The sequence below is a fragment of the Leptodactylus fuscus genome, chromosome 8, assembly GCF_031893055.1.
Source record: "Leptodactylus fuscus isolate aLepFus1 chromosome 8, aLepFus1.hap2, whole genome shotgun sequence".
Taxonomy (NCBI): domain Eukaryota; kingdom Metazoa; phylum Chordata; class Amphibia; order Anura; family Leptodactylidae; genus Leptodactylus; species Leptodactylus fuscus.
In genome coordinates, this window is record NC_134272.1 from 51,205,016 (window position 1) to 51,224,136 (window position 19,121).

Sequence of the window (19,121 nt, forward strand, 5' to 3'; positions counted from 1 at the left end):
CCTCCGTGTCCCCATGTGAACTAGCCCTTAAAGTGCCACCCTGACCTGAAGTATGAGATACGTCCTTGGCAGAAGCCTTCCCTTTCCCTCATAGCAGGGCTTTTGAGAGTGCCCCATTGATATCCTTGGATCGCTTGTTTCTTTTCCTAGAACTCATTTGGTAGATGACTTGCTAGGCTTCCTCCGATATGTAGCTGCTATATTTGTGTCCTTTATATTGTTGCACTTTTATGTAGTTTGCTCTAGTCTTACCAGTTACACTTTAACAGTAGTGGAACATTATCTTGATAAAGTTACATTTAATGTCCTTGTACTCTGAACTCTTTTGTCTCCCCTTCTTTCACCTTACATGATTTTTTTTTTCTAACTACTTTATTTATTGCTGTGAATTATATATTATTATATTATGTACATTGATAGACATTACTATTTGGCATCCTGTGCAGGTGACAGGATCCTGGTAAGTTAGAGGGTTCACTGTCACCTTCTACCTGTTAGATTGCAGGGAGTGATCCCACAAATGAACAAGCTTCCAATTACAGATGGTTACAGAATTGCTCTTTGCGAACCTGTTTGACAACACGGGTTCCATATACTGTTCTTCATTATACTGAATGCTCTGTACTCTGTGTGTCCTCTCCTAAGCTTGTAAAATACAACACAACATGCTGGAAAGAAGCCACAAGGCGCCTAAAATTCCCTTCCCTATAGGAAAGTCCCTACTAAAAAAAGGTACGGTTGCTGTTTATTCGCTTCTTAGGGCACTACAACGACTTTCCCCTGGCATCACACAGTACAGATATTATAAACACTATTTCTTTATGGCAGATAATCTTTAATCTACAATATTGAGCACAGATAACCAGCCGTAAGACTCCCCTAATGGTTAAAGAAGTCTCTGTTGTCTAAAGGAATACTCCGGATGTAGATAGATAATGCAAGTTATGCACTTACAGGGCTCTTCTTTGCAGAACAATACTCTTTGTCACTGGTTACTGTGGCACACACTGAGAACAGCCAAATCCTACAGCATCTGGTGTGGACTGGATCTCTCTTACTATGCAACTCTATGGGATGCTAAAGAGAGAGACTTGTGGTCTACACAGCAGACGTTGCAGTATTCAGATAGTCTGCGTGCATCACATGATATAACACTGAGACAAAGGGGAACATTTTGCAATGAAGCGCCCAGTAACTGCATTACCTACATTGCTACCGTATTAAAGAGAATGTGTCAGGAGGAAATAATCTAAGGTCTAAATAACATTTTTATGCTATATATCTCAAGAATTTTGTTAATATTGTTTTAAATCACAGTTATCTATATTTTAAAAAAAATTAAAAATAATAATCTTTTCATTCCAACTGTTGCCATTAAGAGTGTAAGCTGTCCTCTGGATAACCAAGCTCACGCAGCTGACGGGCTAGTTACAGTGTATCAGTCCAGACAATCCTTCGTGGGTTAAATACATTACAGTATACAGCTTTATTCTGTCTTGTATTCCACAATAGCCGCACTAGATACAGACTGGTTTTCATCGTGTGAATAAAAACTAATTTTGCTGCCATTCACTGACAACAAGCGCAGACGTTTGTAGATCTTGGAAGACTGACAGCTTTTCATGACGCCACAATTACATGATAGACGGCTTTTATTGTTTGTAGCTTGCTCACTTTTGCTTTTCAATGGCCTGCTAGTTTCACAGCATTTATCCTATTATAAAAAGTGACCGGACATTGATGGAAAGTATCTGACTGGAAAACTAATGGATGGTTTATACAAATCGCATAATCGGCCCTTCCCACAATTAAATATTTGGTTACATTACGCAATACTTTCCTTCCAGGTACTTTCAGTTCACTGCTGTGTTTTATTGAAGTGTTTTTCACCCCCACAAACCACCCATCCCCCTATCCACATGATTAGGGATAACTGATGGCTGGGAGTCCCATAGGGGCTAGGGATAGGGGATAAGTGTTGTTCTCAGGGTGGTGGACTTTGAGTTAAAAAGTTACCAACTTCAATTTAAAAATAAAATGATTTTTTAAATTATATTCTATAATTTTTGATATTGTATAATGGATTAGATGTATAGTTTGTAACTTATTTACTTTAATAGAAATTCAGTCCTTATTTTTTTTTTTATTGAATTAGAGGATCTTTATTGCTTTTGTCTGACCGTGGCTATCTATGAAGGAGTTAGATTTGGGCTGAGGAAACATGTTGGAGTGAGTAGTTATACTTGTTAACTCCACTGCGCTGTAACTTATTCATGGTAAAACCCCACGAAGTAACAAAATCCAAGAGCACCTCGCTTCTGTTCTAATTTTTCCTACTGGAAATTTATGAATAGATTTACAAGTGGGTGTTGCTACCCCCCCTGTCAAATTGACTTGTCCCTATTGACAATGAGTGGATGAATGAATAGTGTCAGACCTGGGTCACATCTGCGTTCTGACAATGCCGTTCCCCTCTCCGCATGAAAAATGCGGAGAGAAAAGTCCTACAAGCAGCACTTTTCTTTCCACATTTTTTGTACCGAAACCACATGGACCCCATTATAGTCTATTGGTTCCGTGGGTTTCCAAAGGTAACCGCTTTTTTATGCAGATTAGGTTTCCATTCAGGGGGTTCCCAAGCGACCTCCCCCGAACAGAAACCTATGTGCAGATGTGAGCTAGGCCTTAGACTGTACGAACACATCCCAACCAGTAACGCACAGTATTGTATTCATAAATTTTGGGGAGGAATTATAGAGGAACAGAACTTTGCAGAGTTCTCAGAAACAATGCTCCAGACTTATATTTTGGAGAACAAAAGTATTTAGTAAAGCGGACATGTCAGGAGAAATGTCGAGTCCTATAGAATTGCTTCTGTAGTGTAGACAGTAGCATTTGTAGTGCTGGGAGGGATTCCTGATTTATTGCCCTGTAGTCGCTTTCTCTGCCCAGTCATTGTGTCGTGCTGAGATCCGTACTCATGTGTTATGATAACAAGCTGCAGACTCAGCGTCTTATCTGCTTCTGTGCTTTCAGCAGACACCGCTCCAGCAAATGCAAAATTGTTTGTTTTAATAGTCTGTCCTTGGATTTATCTTTGTAACCGTTTATCATATATTTGACAAAATATTGGCCGAAATATGACATTTTACTTTGTACATAGTGCTGGTGACTGTGACCCAGTCTGAATATTTACCATTAACAAGTACCCTCTGTTTCCTATCAGTGAGCCAGTTGCTAACCCAAATGCATATGTTTTCCCCCAGTCCCAACATTCTCATTTTGCATACCAACCGTTTATGTGGAACAGTATCAAAAGCCGTTACCCATGTCCAGATACACCACGTCCACTGCATTACCCATATCCAGATACACCACGTCCACTGCATTACCCGTGTCCAGATACACCACGTCCACTACATTACCCGTGTCCAGATACACCACGTCCATTACATTACCCGTGTCCAGATACACCACATCCACTACACAATTAATTATAGTGTATAATTAGATATAAAGGGTGTTGTATATTTACTTTCATAGGAATTCAGTTACTTCTTAGTAATAAATTAGATAATCTATTGCTTCTGACTGACTGGTTGGCAGCCTTTTGTGAAGAAATTTGGTTCATGTGTCAGAGTCTGTCTGTGAGAAAAATAGAGTCAGAGTCAGGGGTTTGGCCCACCAACTCCACAGCCATGACCTGCCCTTACTATAGGTCATCTATATGTGATCAGTGGGTGTCTGTTATTAGCTGCACACAGCAGCCTCTAGTGAGCGCCACTCTGACTGCACAGGCCACTGATGTCCTTTCATTCATCACATGGTCAGTTTGCAGCTCTGTCCCATTCAAGTGAATGAGGCTAAGCTGTAATACCAAGCGCAGCCTTTGTGCTATATATGGCGCTGTGCTTGATATTCTCTTCAAACAGCTGATTAGTCGGGGTCCAAGGGGGTGGTCTCGGTTATTGATGACCTATCCTAAAGAAGTCAATATAAACTGTGCTGGCCACTATGAGTTGCAGTGCTATACAGGGCAATATACACTCACCGGCCACTTTATTAGGTACACCATGCTAGTAACGGGTTGGACCCCCTTTTGCCTTCAGAACTGCCTCAATTCTTCGTGGCATAGATTCAACAAGGTGCTGGAAGCATTCCTCAGATTTTGGTCCGTATTGACATGATGGCATCACACAGTTGCCGCAGATTTGTCGGCTGCACATCCATGATGCGAATCTCCCGTTCCACCACATCCCAAAGATGCTCTATTGGATTGAGATCTGGTGACTGTGGAGGCCATTGGAGTACAGTGAACTCATTGTCATGTTCAAGAAACCAGTCTGAGATGATTCCAGCTTTATGACATGGCGCATTATCCTGCTGAAAGTAGCCATCAGATGTTGGGTACATTGTGGTCATAAAGGGATGGACATGGTCAGCAACAATACTCAGGTAGGCTTTGGCGTTGCAACGATGCTCAATTGGTACCAAGGGGCCCAAAGAGTGCCAAGAAAATATTCCCCACACCATGACACCACCACCACCAGCCTGAACCGTTGATACAAGGCAGGATGGATCCATGCTTTCATGTTGTTGACGCCAAATTCTGACCCTACCATCCGAATGTCGCAGCAGAAATCGAGACTCATCAGACCAGGCAACGTTTTTCCAATCTTCAATTGTCCAATTTCGATGAGCTTGTGCAAATTGTAGCCTCAGTTTCCTGTTCTTAGCTGAAAGGAGTGGCACCCGGTGTGGTCTTCTGCTGCTGTAGCCCATCTGCCTCAAATTTCGACGTACTGTGCGTTCAGAGATGCTCTTCTGGCTACCTTGGTTGTAACGGGTGGCTATTTGAGTCACTGTTGCCTTTCTATCAGCTCGAACCAGTCTGGCCATTCTCCTCTGACCTCTGGCATCAACAACGCATTTCCGCCCACAGAACTGCCGCTCACTGGATGTTTTTTCTTTTTCGGACCATTCTCTGTAAACCCTAGAGATGGTTGTGCGTGAAAATCCCAGTAGATCAGCAGTTTCTGAAATACTCAGACCAGCCCTTCTGGCACCAATAACCATGCCACGTTCAAAGGCACTCAAATCACCTTTCTTCCCCATACTGATGCTCGGTTTGAACTGCAGGAGATTGTCTTGACCATGTCTACATGCCTAAATGCACTGAGTTGCCGCCATGTGATTGGCTGATTAGATATTAAGTGTTAACGAGCAGTTGGACAGGTGTACCTAATAAAGTGGCCGGTGAGTGTATATGAAGCAACTGCTTCTGACTCTGTGCCGTGGATATTATGGGCAGCCCTGTACAGCTGATCTATATGGGCGTCAGCTGTGGCCTCGTCATCCTTATTAGAGATGAGCGAACAGTGTTCTATCGAACTCATGTTCGATCGGATATTAGGCTGTTCGGCATGTTCGAATCGAATCGAACACCGCGTGGTAAAGTGCGCCATTACTCGATTCCCCTCCCACCTTCCCTGGCGCCTTTTTTGCTCCAATAACAGCGCAGGGTAGGTGGGACAGGAACTACGACACCAGTGACGTTGGAAAAAAAGTAGGCAAAACCCATTGGCTGCCGAAAACGTGACCTCTAATTTAAAAGAACAGCGACGCCCAGCTTCGCGTCATTCTGAGCTTGCAATTCACCGGGGACGGAGGTTTCCGTCCAGTTAGCTAGGGCTTAGATTCTGGGTAGGCAGGGACAGGCTAGGATAGGAAGGAGAAGACAACCAACAGCTCTTATAAGAGCTAAATTCCAGGGAGAAGCTTGTCAGTGTAACGTGGCACTGACAGGCTCAATCGCCGCAACCCAGCTTTCCCAGGATCCTGAATGGAATACACTGACAGTGTATTCCCGTATACCCCATATATACACCCCAAATCCCCGTTCCAACGGTGTGCCCCCCCCCCACCTTCACCCCAGAAATACCCTGCAAGTCCCCTAGCAATAGAATTGGGGCTATATACACCCACTATTTTTGCTACTGCCATATAGTGCTATTGTCTGACTGGGAATTCAAAGAATATATTGGGGTTATAAATACCCTCATTTCTTGCTACTGGTATATAGTGCCATTGTCTGACTGGGAATTCAAAGAATATATTGGGGTTATAAATACCCTCATTTCTTGCTACTGGTATATAGTGCCATTGTCTGACTGGGAATTCAAAGAATATATTGGGGTTACAAATACCCTCATTTCTTGCTACTGGTATATAGTGCCATTGTCTGACTGGGAATTCAAAGAATATATTGTGGTTACAAATACCCTCATTTCTTGCTACTGGTATATAGTGCCATTGTCTGACTGGGAATTCAAAGAATATATTGGGGTTACAAATACCCTCATTTCTTGCTACTGGTATATAGTGCCATTGTCTGACTGGGAATTCAAAGAATATATTGGGGTTACAAATACCCTCATTTCTTGCTACTGGTATATAGTGCCATTGTCTGACTGGGAATTCAAAGAATATATTGGGGTTACGTGCACCCACAATTTTTGCTACTGGTATATAGTGCCAATTTCTAACTGGGAATTCAAAATGCGCAAGGCTCCCGGAAAGGGACGTGGACGAGGCCGTGGGCGAGGTCGGGGGAATGGTTCTGGGGAGCAAGGTAGCAGTGAAGCCACAGGGCGTCCCGTGCCTACTCCTGTGGGGCAGCAAGCATTGCGCCACTCCACAGTGCCAGGGTTGCTTGCCACATTAACTAAACTGCAGGGTACAAACCTTAGTAGGCCCGAGAACCAGGAACAGGTCTTGCAATGGCTGTCAGAGAACGCTTACAGCACATTGTTCAGCAGCCAGTCAGACTCTGCCTCCTCTCCTCCTATTACCCAACAGTCTTGTCTTCCTTCCTCCCAAAATTCCCAAGCTTCACAGAACAATAACCCCAACTGTCCCTGCTCCCCAGAGCTGTTCTCCGCTCCTTTCATTGTCCCTCAACCTGCCTCTCCACGTCACGATTCCACGAACCTAACAGAGGAGCATCTGTGTCCAGATGCTCAAACACTAGAGTCTCCTCCATCTCCGTTCGATTTGGTGGTGGATGACCAGCAACCCACCCTCATCGACGATGATGTGACGCAGTTGCCGTCAGGGCATCCAGTTGACCGGCGCATTGTGCGGGAGGAGGAGATGAGACAGGAGTTGGAAGAGGAAGTGGTGGATGATGAGGACACTGACCCGACCTGGACAGGGGGGATGTCAAGCGGGGAAAGTAGTGTGGATGTTGAGGCAGGTGCAGCACCAAAAAGGGTAGCTAGAGGCAGAGGTCAGCAGCTTAGGCGAAGCCAGGCCACACCCGGAATCTCCCAAGATGTTCCAGTTCGTACCCAGCCCCGAAAAACTCCCACCTCGAGGGCACGTTTCTCGAAGGTGTGGAGTTTTTTCAAGGAATGCGCCGAGGACAGATATAGTGTTGTCTGCACAATTTGCCTCTCGAAATTGATTAGGGGCTCTGAGAAGAGCAACCTGTCCACCACTTCAATGCGCCGTCATTTGGAATCCAAGCACTGGAATCAGTGGCAGGCAGCAACGGCAGGACAAAGGCCGCCTGCCGTTCACGCCACTGCCACTGCCTCTGCCACTGCCACTGCTGACTGTGCTGGCGATGCACTCCAGAGGACGAGCCAGGACACCACTTCATCTGCCTCCGCCACTTTGTTGACTTCTTCCTCATCCTCCCCTGTTCCTGTCTTATCTCCTTCTCCTGCACCATCAAAGACACCATCAGGCGCTTCTTTACAACAACCCACCATCTCTCAGACATTGGAGCGGCGGCAGAAATACACTGCTAACCACCCACACGCGCAAGCCTTGAACGCCAACATCGCTAAACTGCTGGCACAGGAGATGTTGGCGTTCCGGCTTGTTGAAACTCCCGCCTTCCTGGACCTGATGGCAACTGCGGCACCTCGCTATGCCATCCCTAGCCGTCACTACATCTCCCAGTGTGCCGTCCCCGCCTTGCACCAGCACGTGTCACTCAACATCAGGCGGGCCCTTAGTGCCGCGCTTTGCACAAAGGTCCACTTGACCACCGACGCGTGGACAAGTGCATGCGGACAGGGACGCTAAATTTCACTGACGGCACACTGGGTGAATGTAGTTGAGGCTGGGACTGCTTCCCAAACTGGCCCGGTGTACCTCGTCTCCCCGCCTAACATTCCTAGCAGGGACACGAGAAGAACACCCCCCTCCTCCTCCTCCTCCGCCACCGCCTCCTCCTCCGCTGTTAGATTGACCCCAGCTACGAGTTGGAAACGTTGCAGCACTGGCGTTGGTAGACGTCAGCAGGCTGTGCTGAAGCTGATCAGCTTGGGGGACAGACAGCACACTGCCTCCGAGGTGAGGGATGCCCTCCTCGATGAGACGGCAATATGGTTTGAGCCGCTGCACCTGGGCCCAGGCATGGTCGTTTGTGATAACGGCCGGAACCTGGTAGCAGCTCTGGAGCTTGCCGGACTCCAACATGTTCCATGCCTGGCCCACGTCTTCAACCTAGTGGTGCAACGTTTCCTAAAGAGCTACCCCAATGTTCCAGAGCTACTGGTGAAAGTGCGGCGCATGTGCGCCCACTTTCGCAAGTCGACAGTAGCCGCTGCTAGCTTAAAATCTCTCCAGCAACGCCTGCATGTGCCACAACACCGGCTTTTGTGCGACGTCCCCACACGCTGGAACTCAACGTTTCAGATGTTGAATAGAGTGGTTGAGCAGCAGAGACCTTTGATGGAATACCAGCTACAAAACCCTAGGGTGCCACAAAGTCAGCTGCCTCAGTTTCACATCCATGAGTGGCCATGGATGAGAGACCTTTGTGACATCCTACGGGTCTTTGAGGAGTCCACAAGGAGGGTGAGCTCTGAGGATGCGATGGTGAGCCTTACAATCCCGCTCTTGTGTGTTCTGAGAGAATCCCTGATTGACATCAGGGATAACTCAGATCACACAGAGGAGTCAGGGATAGCATCCGATCCATCACAGCTGGAGAGTAGGTCCACACATCTGTCCGCTTCATCGCGTTTAATGGAGGAGGAGGAGGAGGAAGAAGAGTTGTCCGATGATGTGATGGTGATACAGGAGGCTTCCGGGCAACTTCGAATCGTCCCATTGTTGCAGCGCGGATGGGTAGACATGGAGGATGAGGAGGAAATGGAGATTGAACTTTCCGGTGGGGCCAGAGGAGTCATGCCAACTAACACTGTGGCAGACATGGCTGAGTTCATGTTGGGGTGCCTTACAACCGACAAGCGTATTGTCAAAATCATGGAGGACAACCAGTACTGGATCTTTGTTATCCTTGACCCCCGGTATAAAAACAACATCTCGTCTTTTATTCCGGTAGAGGGGAGGGCCAATCGCATCAATGCTTGCCACAAGCAATTGGTGCAGAATATGATGGAGATGTTTCCAGCATGTGACGTTGGCGGCAGGGAGGGCAGTTCCTCCAGTAGGCAACCAAGTTCTCACCGGTCCACACAAACGAGGGGCACACTGTCTAAGGTCTGGGACACCTTGATGGCACCCCCTCGCCAAAGTGCCGCCACGGAGGGTCCTAGTGTCACCAGGCGTGAGAAGTATAGGCGCATGTTGCGGGAATACCTTTCCGACCACAGCCCTGTCCTCTCCGACCCCTCTGCGCCCTACACGTATTGGGTGTCGAAGTTGGACCTGTGGCTTGAACTTGCCCTATATGCCTTGGAGGTGCTGTCCTGTCCTGCCGCCAGCGTCCTATCTGAGAGGGTGTTCAGTGCAGCCGGTGGCATCATCACTGACAAGCGCACCCGTCTGTCAGCTGAGAGTGCCGACCGGCTCACTTTGATAAAAATGAACCACCACTGGATAGAGCCTTCATTTTTGTTCCCACCTGTGTAAAGCACCCCAACATGAAACTCCATGTCTGTACTCAACCTCTCCAATTCCTCCGCATCCTCATACTCATCCACCATAAGCGTTGCACAATTCTGCTAATACTAGGCTCCCTCCACCCTGATTTCCCCCAACTCTGCTGGTTAGAGGCTCCCTCCACCCTGATTTCCATCAACTCTGCTGGTTAGAGGCTCCCTCCACCCTGCTTTCCCACAACTCTGCTGGTTAGAGGCTCCCTCCACCCTGCTTTCCCACAACTCTGCTGGTTAGAGGCTCCCTCCACCCTGATTTCCACCAACTCTGCTGGTTAGAGGCTCCCTCCACCCTGCTTTCCCACAACTCTGCTGGTTAGAGGCTCCCTCCACCCTGATTTCCACCAACTCTGCTGGTTAGAGGCTCCCTCCACCCTGCTTTCCCACAACTCTACTGGTTAGAGGCTCCCTCCACCATGAATTGGGCCAAACTGGGTTTTTTAGAGGCTCCCTCCACCATGAATTGGTCCAAACTGGGCTGTTTAGAGGCTCCCTCCACCATGAATTTGCCCAAACTGGGCTGTTTAGAGGCTCCCTCCACCATGAATTGGTCCAAACTGGGCTGGTTAGAGACTCCCTCCACCATGAATTTGCCCAAACTGGGCTGTTTAGAGGCTCCCTCCACCATGAATTTGCCCAAACTGGGCTGTTTAGAGGCTCCCTCCACCATGAATTGGTCCAAACTGGGTTTTTTAGAGGCTCCCTCCACCATGAATTTGCCCAAACTGGGCTGGTTAGAGGCTCCCTCCACCATGAATTGGTCCAAACTGGGTTTTTTAGAGGCTCCCTCCACCATGAATTGGTCCAAACTGGGCTGGTTAGAGGCTCCCTCCACCATGAATTGGTCCATACTGGGCTGGTTAGAGGCTCCCTCCACCATGAATTTGCCCAAACTCTGCTGGTTAGAGGCTCAATCCACCCTGATTTTCAAAACAAATGTTGGTGCCAACCTCAACTTACTACAAGGGCCAAATTCACTGCTGGTGACAAGCTCTCCTCACTGCAAGTGCCAAATACACATGTTTCAAGGTGTTTTCCTACTGTCAGAGAGGTGGTATTGAGTGTGTAAAGTGTGTAGTTGTTAGGCTGTGATGTTGGGGTAATAGAGGGTCTTTGGTGTGTTAGATGCCCCCAGACATGCTTCCCCTGCTGTCCCAGTGTCATTCCAGAGGTGTTGGCATCATTTCCTGGGGTGTCATAGTGGACTTGGTGACCCTCCAGACACGGATTTGGGTTTCCCCCTTAACGAGTATCTGTTCCCCATAGACTATAATGGGGTTCGAAACCCGTTCGAACACACGAACATTGAGCGGCTGTTCGAATCGAATTTCGAACCTCGAACATTTTAGTGTTCGCTCATCTCTAATCCTTATCAATCCGATCTCCTTAGGATCGGCCATAAAAATACATCCTGGAAATTCCCTTTCAAGAAGATCAGTAGATGCAGCAGAAACATAGAATGATATTATGGTCTGTATATTGGCCATTTATCAGGTAGGTGGTATCAATATCCAGAATATCAGTACTAGCTGTCTGCTGCGGCCTTATCACATAGTGTAAATTGCTGGTCTGTGGGCAGTGTGTAGCCGTATGTTCTCTCTGTACGCTTGTAAAATCTTTACAGTTTGCTCTGCATAATAATAGAAAAAATGATGTACTAGTCAGCCTGTAATAAATGACCCCAGAGCTAAAATGCCAGTAGCAAAACACTATTATTTGTGTTGTAATTCTTGGCATTTACTAGCTAGACCTTATATTTAATGTTTGTTCTGTGACTGAAGTGTTACTCTATACAGTGTTTTACTATTTCTCATGTGTACACAATAAGAACCACCATTTTTTCTGACGATCCAAAGAGATGATCTGTGATCCCATCTATTTAACCCTTGTTTAAGGTTATACAAAGAGACTGGACTCCTTGTGTGATCACAGGGTGCTGAGGAATTCTCATAGGGTCATACTAATGCAGCCCCCAAACCTACCAATTTGGTAATGCGATTTCACTCTACTAGAAGAAGTAGGCAATGAGAAGATATCACATGCACAATACATTGCATCAAGTGAGAAATATATTATACAAGTTATCGATGCTGAAGTCTCTTAGCAGGACAAGAAAACTAACGTTAAAGATTAATCATTTTTATTTATTGAAAAGTTAAACACTCATTTCCCAAATATCTGATCAAACTTTAGACAATAAATATATCCCCAAGTATGAGCTATTAAATATCACGTATTGTATCTTGCGGTGCAAACACCATAAAAAATATACATGTTGCCAAAATTGCCCAAATACATATATATATATATATTTTTTAAATAAACATTGCTTTTTCAATAGGGAAATGGAATAGAAAGTGATCAAAAAGTCATATGTATTCCAAAGAAATATAAATAAAAACTGAATCTCAACCCACAAGAAACAACTCTCATATTATTCCAGTGACAGAAAAACAAAAAAATGTATGGGGCTCAGAATATTTTTCAAATGGATTTAATATTTTTTAAAAGCAGTGAAGCATAAGGCTTGGTTCACACTGCTGTTCAGGTAGGTGGGGAGTGCCTTTTATGTGAATCCATCACCAGTTACTCTAATATTAAAAACAAGGCATAAGCCTTCTTCCATATTATTTGTTTAAAGGGGTTGTCTGGTGAGTTTTGATTCACTTGTCTGTTCTGGCGGACTCTTGGTGATGGATCTGGGGGTCCAGCCTCGCCATGTGATTAGAAACAACACTTTATGCCAGCCCCCATAATACAGATCAGGGAAGGAGGGAGGGGGTGAAGCAACTGGGTTTCGGAGCGCTGCTCTGGATCACGTGACCTGGGGGTGAGGACCAGTCTGGAGTTCCCAGGTCCAGCAGCAAGAGCCTGCTGGGACAGGTAAGTGAATCTTGGCTCCCTGGACAACCCTTTTAATTGTTACACAGAAGATAAAATCCTCCACGCAGGTTTAAAAACCCCTTGTTATAGATACCAATGGAAGGCTTTTCGGCTGCATCTGTCATTGTCTTAATGTGTCAGTCTGTTCTTATCCTATGATGGATCAGAATGGATAGAAAAATGTCAGTGTGATTGTAGTATCAAAGAAATAAATTTGGTATCTATGTAATTGCACTGACCCAAAGCAAAAGGTTATCATGTCTTTTTTGTTGTATAAAACACTTGGTTTATGTCAGGTGCGTATGCTGTGGGCATTTTTGGGGTAAGAGCCATTTTGGTGGTGACAGTCTGATATTTTGATCAGTTGCAAATGGATACGACCATGAATGCGGGAACTTTCAATGGTCTGGACTGAACCCCAGCCATGACTTCCTTACTGTGGCCGGGTTATCTTTTCATACAGGAACTGCCCCCAGTATATAACCTATTATTAAGGTTTGGAATGCCTCTTGAAGGTAAAACTCCCCATTTCTATATATTTTTTCCTTGAATTTCATTAACCCCTTCCCCCTTTGAGGCATACTATTACATTTTCCTGTGTACAGTTATCACTCAGTGCCGTAATAGTACGACACTGTAATGCTGCGGGCACAGGAGCCGGGACCAGCTGCTGAAGTCAGAAGATACTTCATCTCCGGTGCACGAACCTCATGGATGCCGTGCTCAATAGCGATCACATCCAGAGGATCTGGGGGCAAGATCATAGCCTAAATAAATGACCACCAGGCACTCTCCCCTCCCCACGCCTGCAACTACATGGTGCCCCCCCCCCATCACCTCTCCCACCCTCCACGATAAGTTTGCAGGTTCCAAGCGGTTGCCATGGCAGCCAGGAGGCCAGGCAACAGCTCCCTGACTGCCTATGCACAGTTTCTATGGGGATGTAATGTGCAATGTTGTGCGATACTATAATGTAGCACATTGCACTGGGGATATGAGATCCGAGCTTTAAGTCCCCTAGTGGGACGTACGTGTGTGTGTGTGTGTGTGTGTGTGTGTATGTACCGTATATACTCGAGTATAAGCCTACCCGAATATAAGTCGACCCCCCTAATTTTACCACAAAAAACTGGGAAAACTTATTGACTTGAGTATAAGCCTGGGGGGGGGGGGGTGTGAAGGGGAAGGGGAGGGGGTGTTTTGGTTGTCTGCCCCTTCCCTGAGCTTGAAGACTGAGTTTTTTTGTGTCCCCCCCCCCCCACTTGGAATTCAGCCTGGCTGAATGTAGGGTATCTGCAGTGCTCCTATTAACCCCTTCCCGACGGAACAGGAGCACTGCAGATACCCTATATTTAGCCTGGCTATAGTCAGACTGAATTCCAAATGGAGGGAAAAAAAAAACTCAGGGAAGGGGCAGTTAGACCACTTTTTTTTTCCAGCTACGGCGTTTTCGGACACAGGTATACCTAACATGTATGTGTTTCACAGTGTTAGTTTTATATGTGTTCTAGGGAAAGGGGGGGTGATTTGAATTTTTTATACTTTATTTTTTTTGCATTTATTAGACACCCTAGGGGTCTTTAACCCTAGGGGGTCTGATCACTAATGCAATGCATTACATTGCTAATGCATTGCAATACATTGCAAAAATAGTCATTTATTTTGTAGGCTGCATAGAGCAGCCTGCAAAAGAAAAGCACTGCAGCCGGGGAGCCTTTACAGAGACGCTGAGGGGAATCCCTGGCTGCCGGCAGGAGCGCGGACCTGAAGGCAGACCTTGGCTGCTGGACCCGAAGGGGAACTGTGGCCGGCCACCGGCAAAAGCGCTGAGGGGAATCCCTGGAAGATTCGGCTGCCTGGATTTCCACTCAGCGCTTCTGCCGGCGGCAGGTCCCCTTCAGGTCCGACAGCCGAGGTCTTCCTCCAGGTACGCGGTCCTGTCGGGGATCCCCCCTTCAGCTCCGGCGGCTGGGGATCTCCCTCAGCGCTTCAGGGCCACATTTGAGAGAGCGGTCGTGCCCGCTCCCTCCTCTCTAGGAGCATGGTGGCACCTGCCGCTTCCCCGCAGCGGAGGGCATCTCCACTGTAACTCTGGCATTACCACTGTAAGAGTTACAATGGAGGTGGCGATTCTAATGGCGACCACTCTGGAGCAGAGTGGCACCATTATAGCTACAGTCTACAGCCACCGTAGTTACAGACCCGGCATACAGACACCGGGGTGGGTGCCGGGCCCGCAGCATCGCCATGGCGATGCTGTTCATTTCAAACTACAGAAGTACTTACGGTACTTCTGCTAGAAGGCCCCGGTACTTCTGCCAGGAGCATGGCAATGCTGCGGCCCAGCACCCACCCCCGTGTCTGCATGCCGGGTCTGTAACTACGGTATTACCGTAATGACTCGAATATAAGCCGAGGCGGACTTTTTCAGCACAAAAACTGAATAAAGAAATAATAAAAAGTAAAAAAAAAAAAAATCTTTATATTAAAAAAATAAAAATATCAAACTTGTTAGGGATTCCCATGTGCATATAAGCCCCTACTATTGAAAAATATTCTATACGGTAAATACCATAAAAAAATAAATATACCACAATTCGCAAATTAATGTATTTTGATCACTTCGCTTTCCCTTAAAAATAACAATAAAAAGTGATCAAAAAGTCATTCGTATCAAACATTGGTACCAATTAAAAGTACAACTTGCCCTGTAAATGCAGAACCCTGACATATCTCCATCAACAACACAGTTTATAAGTTTTAGCCATCAGAATATAGTGACCCCAGGAAAATCGTTTTCAAAAGGTGACTTTTTATTTGTAAAGGTGGTAAAACCATAATAAAACCCAATATAAATCTGGTATCCCCATAACCATAAATCCCTACATAGCTAAGTTATGAATCTTGGAAAGCAGGGAAGGAAAATGAGAAAAAAAAGTCACCGAACATTAACGTACAAACTATTCTGCATCCTAAAGGATTAGTATTGCAAAATGGAAATATTGAGCTGTATATATCACCTGGCACATTCTGTTTATGTACTTGTAAATCCGACAGAGAACAGTCAGCATTGTACTGAGAGTCATGTCTATAACTTGCTGAGAAGCAGGAAGGAACAATCAAGCTTTAGGAGAAAATGGAAAATACAGAAGTTCAACTTCACTTTTTTGTTATGAAGGATTGATGAAGAATGTGTCCTCCGTGCCAGCAAATTCCTATTAGTGGTAACAGTTCGGAGTTATTTATTGTTAAAGGGCTTGTCCAATGAAGAAAATAGTTTATGCTGAAATCCAGCCAAAAATTTGTAATAGTGATCAACTTTCATCAATATCCAACACCTGGAGCCCCCCACATATCACCTGATTAAAGGGGCTGTAGACATCGTGTAGTTGCAGAAATGGGGAGGCGAGCGTGCCAGGTGGTCACTTATTTATTTTGGCGCCGTGTCTAGGTATGTAATAGCAGTATACTATATCAACATATCTTAGCCAATGGACACACTTTTGGCCTTTGTTGGGTAAGTTTGGCCCGAAAGACAGCAAAAAGACATTGTGGTTTTGCTTTATAAGTAACTCTTCCAGTATTTTTTTTTTTTTTTTTTTTTATTAGTCTCTGCCATCCATTTTCCACTTTTCATATACATACACCAGACAAAGTGAACACTGAGACGTCACAAAAAGAGGAACAAACTGCAGCGGTGGACCAAAATTACAAGGAAATGCAAACCCCAAATGAAAGCTTCCCACCCTCCCCCACTTTCCTCTCTGGAGTAAACTCAGAAAACTGTCATGATGGGTCCTACTCTTACTTTATGATGCTTTTTTAATATAATATATACTTATTATTTTCTTGCCTGGTGCCATATCAGGACATGTAAGACAAGTGATTGGGGACCAGGCAGGCTCTAAGCAGGGGCAACCAGAGGCCCACCAGGTATCAGCTATAGGGTGACAGGGAAGACACATCTAGCAGAACCTACATGGGAGGCCAGGTATATTGAGCCACTGACCCGACATCTTACCAAATGTATTTAGAGCTTTTCTCTTTAGGTACATCCCACTTTCTAGCTAAATCTAGCCTGTTGACTGCAGAAATTTGATGAGGTATCACCTTCAAACTGATGCTGTCAATGGCTACCATGGGCAGCTGGGGATTTTGCCATACATGATTGCAGGGTGGTGACAGTACCATGAAACTCAGGACTTATTCACATATCTGCATTTTTGTGTGATGTCCATATTATTCCTTATTATTCACAGTCTGCATGTGCATGCAATGATTTTTAATGGACGTATATAGAAATAATTTTTTTCCGTGAATCAATGGCTTAATTTACTATTATAATAATCTGGTCTGCCATCTCCCATGGTACAGGTAACTACATGTGAACACTGGGGAGAAAGCAGAGTCAGACGGGGTGTTGGGGTAGGAACCAGGCTACAGTGATATAGATTTGCCATTATGCAGAGCAAAGTCGCCACTTTTTCCTGCTTCATTCTCTGTGTATCGGCTGCTGAGGACAACTGATCAGCGGGTGTTTGGTATTGAACACTCACCCATCGGGTATTGCTGAACAGCCCTTAGGATAAGTCATCAAGATTTTTAACCTAGAAAACCCCTTTAAAATTAACTATTTGTGGCACACAAAATAGAAATAAACGAGGATGTTGGGATCTCAAACCCTAACAAGTATGATATTAGTTTCCCATCTTTAGGATAGGTCATCACTATTTTGGACCCTTTGACTATTGAGCTACAGCGGCAGGGCAAATAAATGCATTGAGTTCTATGCAATCTCATGCTGTACAGCTCTGCCTTGAAAATCTCATTGTTGCCTAAAAAATTCATTGAAAAAGTCCATGTCATTTATCTATGGGGATAGTAAAATGAAGCAAACACAGAATAATAAGAAATTGGCTTTGACCTATTGGCTTAGCCTTTTGGCTTTGCTGTTTTAGATGATGAAGTGTTAAGATTCAATAATAATCCCCCTTCATAATAATTCAGCGGAGCTATGCACAATCCATTATCCCTTCCCTTGAAACCCTTCACACGTCTTTAGCCTTTGAGTTCTGATTGTGCGCTTCGTTGGCTGAGGGAAATTTGCATTCAATAGAATTTGCCTCCATTGTTAGCATATTAACAGCTTAAACCAATGCTTAATGTCGGTAGACCGGTCTGCCCATGAGATATTATCAAGTATACAAATATAGCATGAACCGGTTAACTAATAATATATGTACAGATGTAGCACTTTTTAACTTGTCATCCTATCTCAAGACAATAAAAGCCATTGAAATAGTTGAGTTAAAACTTTGTACCAGTGTTTATGCGTCATCATAATAACCTTTGCTACATCTGTACATAGAGGTTTCATGAAGTCTGTTTGCTGTCGACAGTTTATAGCTGTGACCTTTATTATATTGTGTTATGGCTAATTCCTTCTCTAGGTTATTGTGAATGACCAATGAAGTAGATGCTGGTGGTAAAAATCAATGAGATGGGTTGTTATAGATTAAAAAAGAAAAACAAAACAAAAAACATGCACTGAAAACAGCACCGCATATGTCTGTGTGTTGTGTATGGCTGCAGTAGTAAATAGGGTTGAGCTGCAATAGCACCCACAATCTGTGGACAGGAGAAGCACTCTGGGCAACTCCTTTAGAGTTGATGACCCATCCTAAGGATTAATAAGTCCCAGTTTCAGATTTTATTGCGGCTTTTCGAGCCAAAGCCAGGATTGAATGGAGCAAATGGTAGAAGTATAAGAACTTCCTATATATTTCTTATTCCTTTTGTAGCCATTCTTGGCTTTGGCTCAAAAAACCACACCAAAATCTGAAACAAAAAAAGCTGCACTTCCACAATGTTGGGCCTTAGCCTTAGGCTGCAACGGCTTTGCAATTCGCAGCATGTCCGCGGTGCGATCTTTTCCACAAAGTGGGAATGGGATTCACATTTGAAATTATTCTGTAACCAAAGCCATCAGTATCTTTTGCAACAATATGGTTGTGATGGTCTTGAGGCAGCTCTCTGGTTTTGCCCATCATGAGATATTGTGTGACACCTTAGTAATGAGACAACTATTTATAGGCCATCAGTTGAACCCGCTGATGGTATTTGTCACTAAGTTGCAGGATGACTTTCTAATTCCTGATGGATTTAAGCTGGTGTCATGACTTTCCTTGGCTTTTTGTACCTCTCTTTCTTCATGTGTTCAATACTTTTTAACTGTGTAATTTCTCATTATTACACATACCTTGATTTATTTCCCTTTGGGCATTGGATGAATTGTTACCAACATCTGGTGAGAATTTCATG

General features: G+C 45.0%; 1 protein-coding gene across 2 annotated transcripts in view; it reads left to right on the forward strand.

Annotated features, from left to right (window-relative positions):
• SNX29 (sorting nexin 29) overlaps nt 1-19,121 on the forward strand; it is a 412,861-nt gene that overhangs the window by 7,682 nt on the left and 386,058 nt on the right. The window lies entirely within an intron of this gene.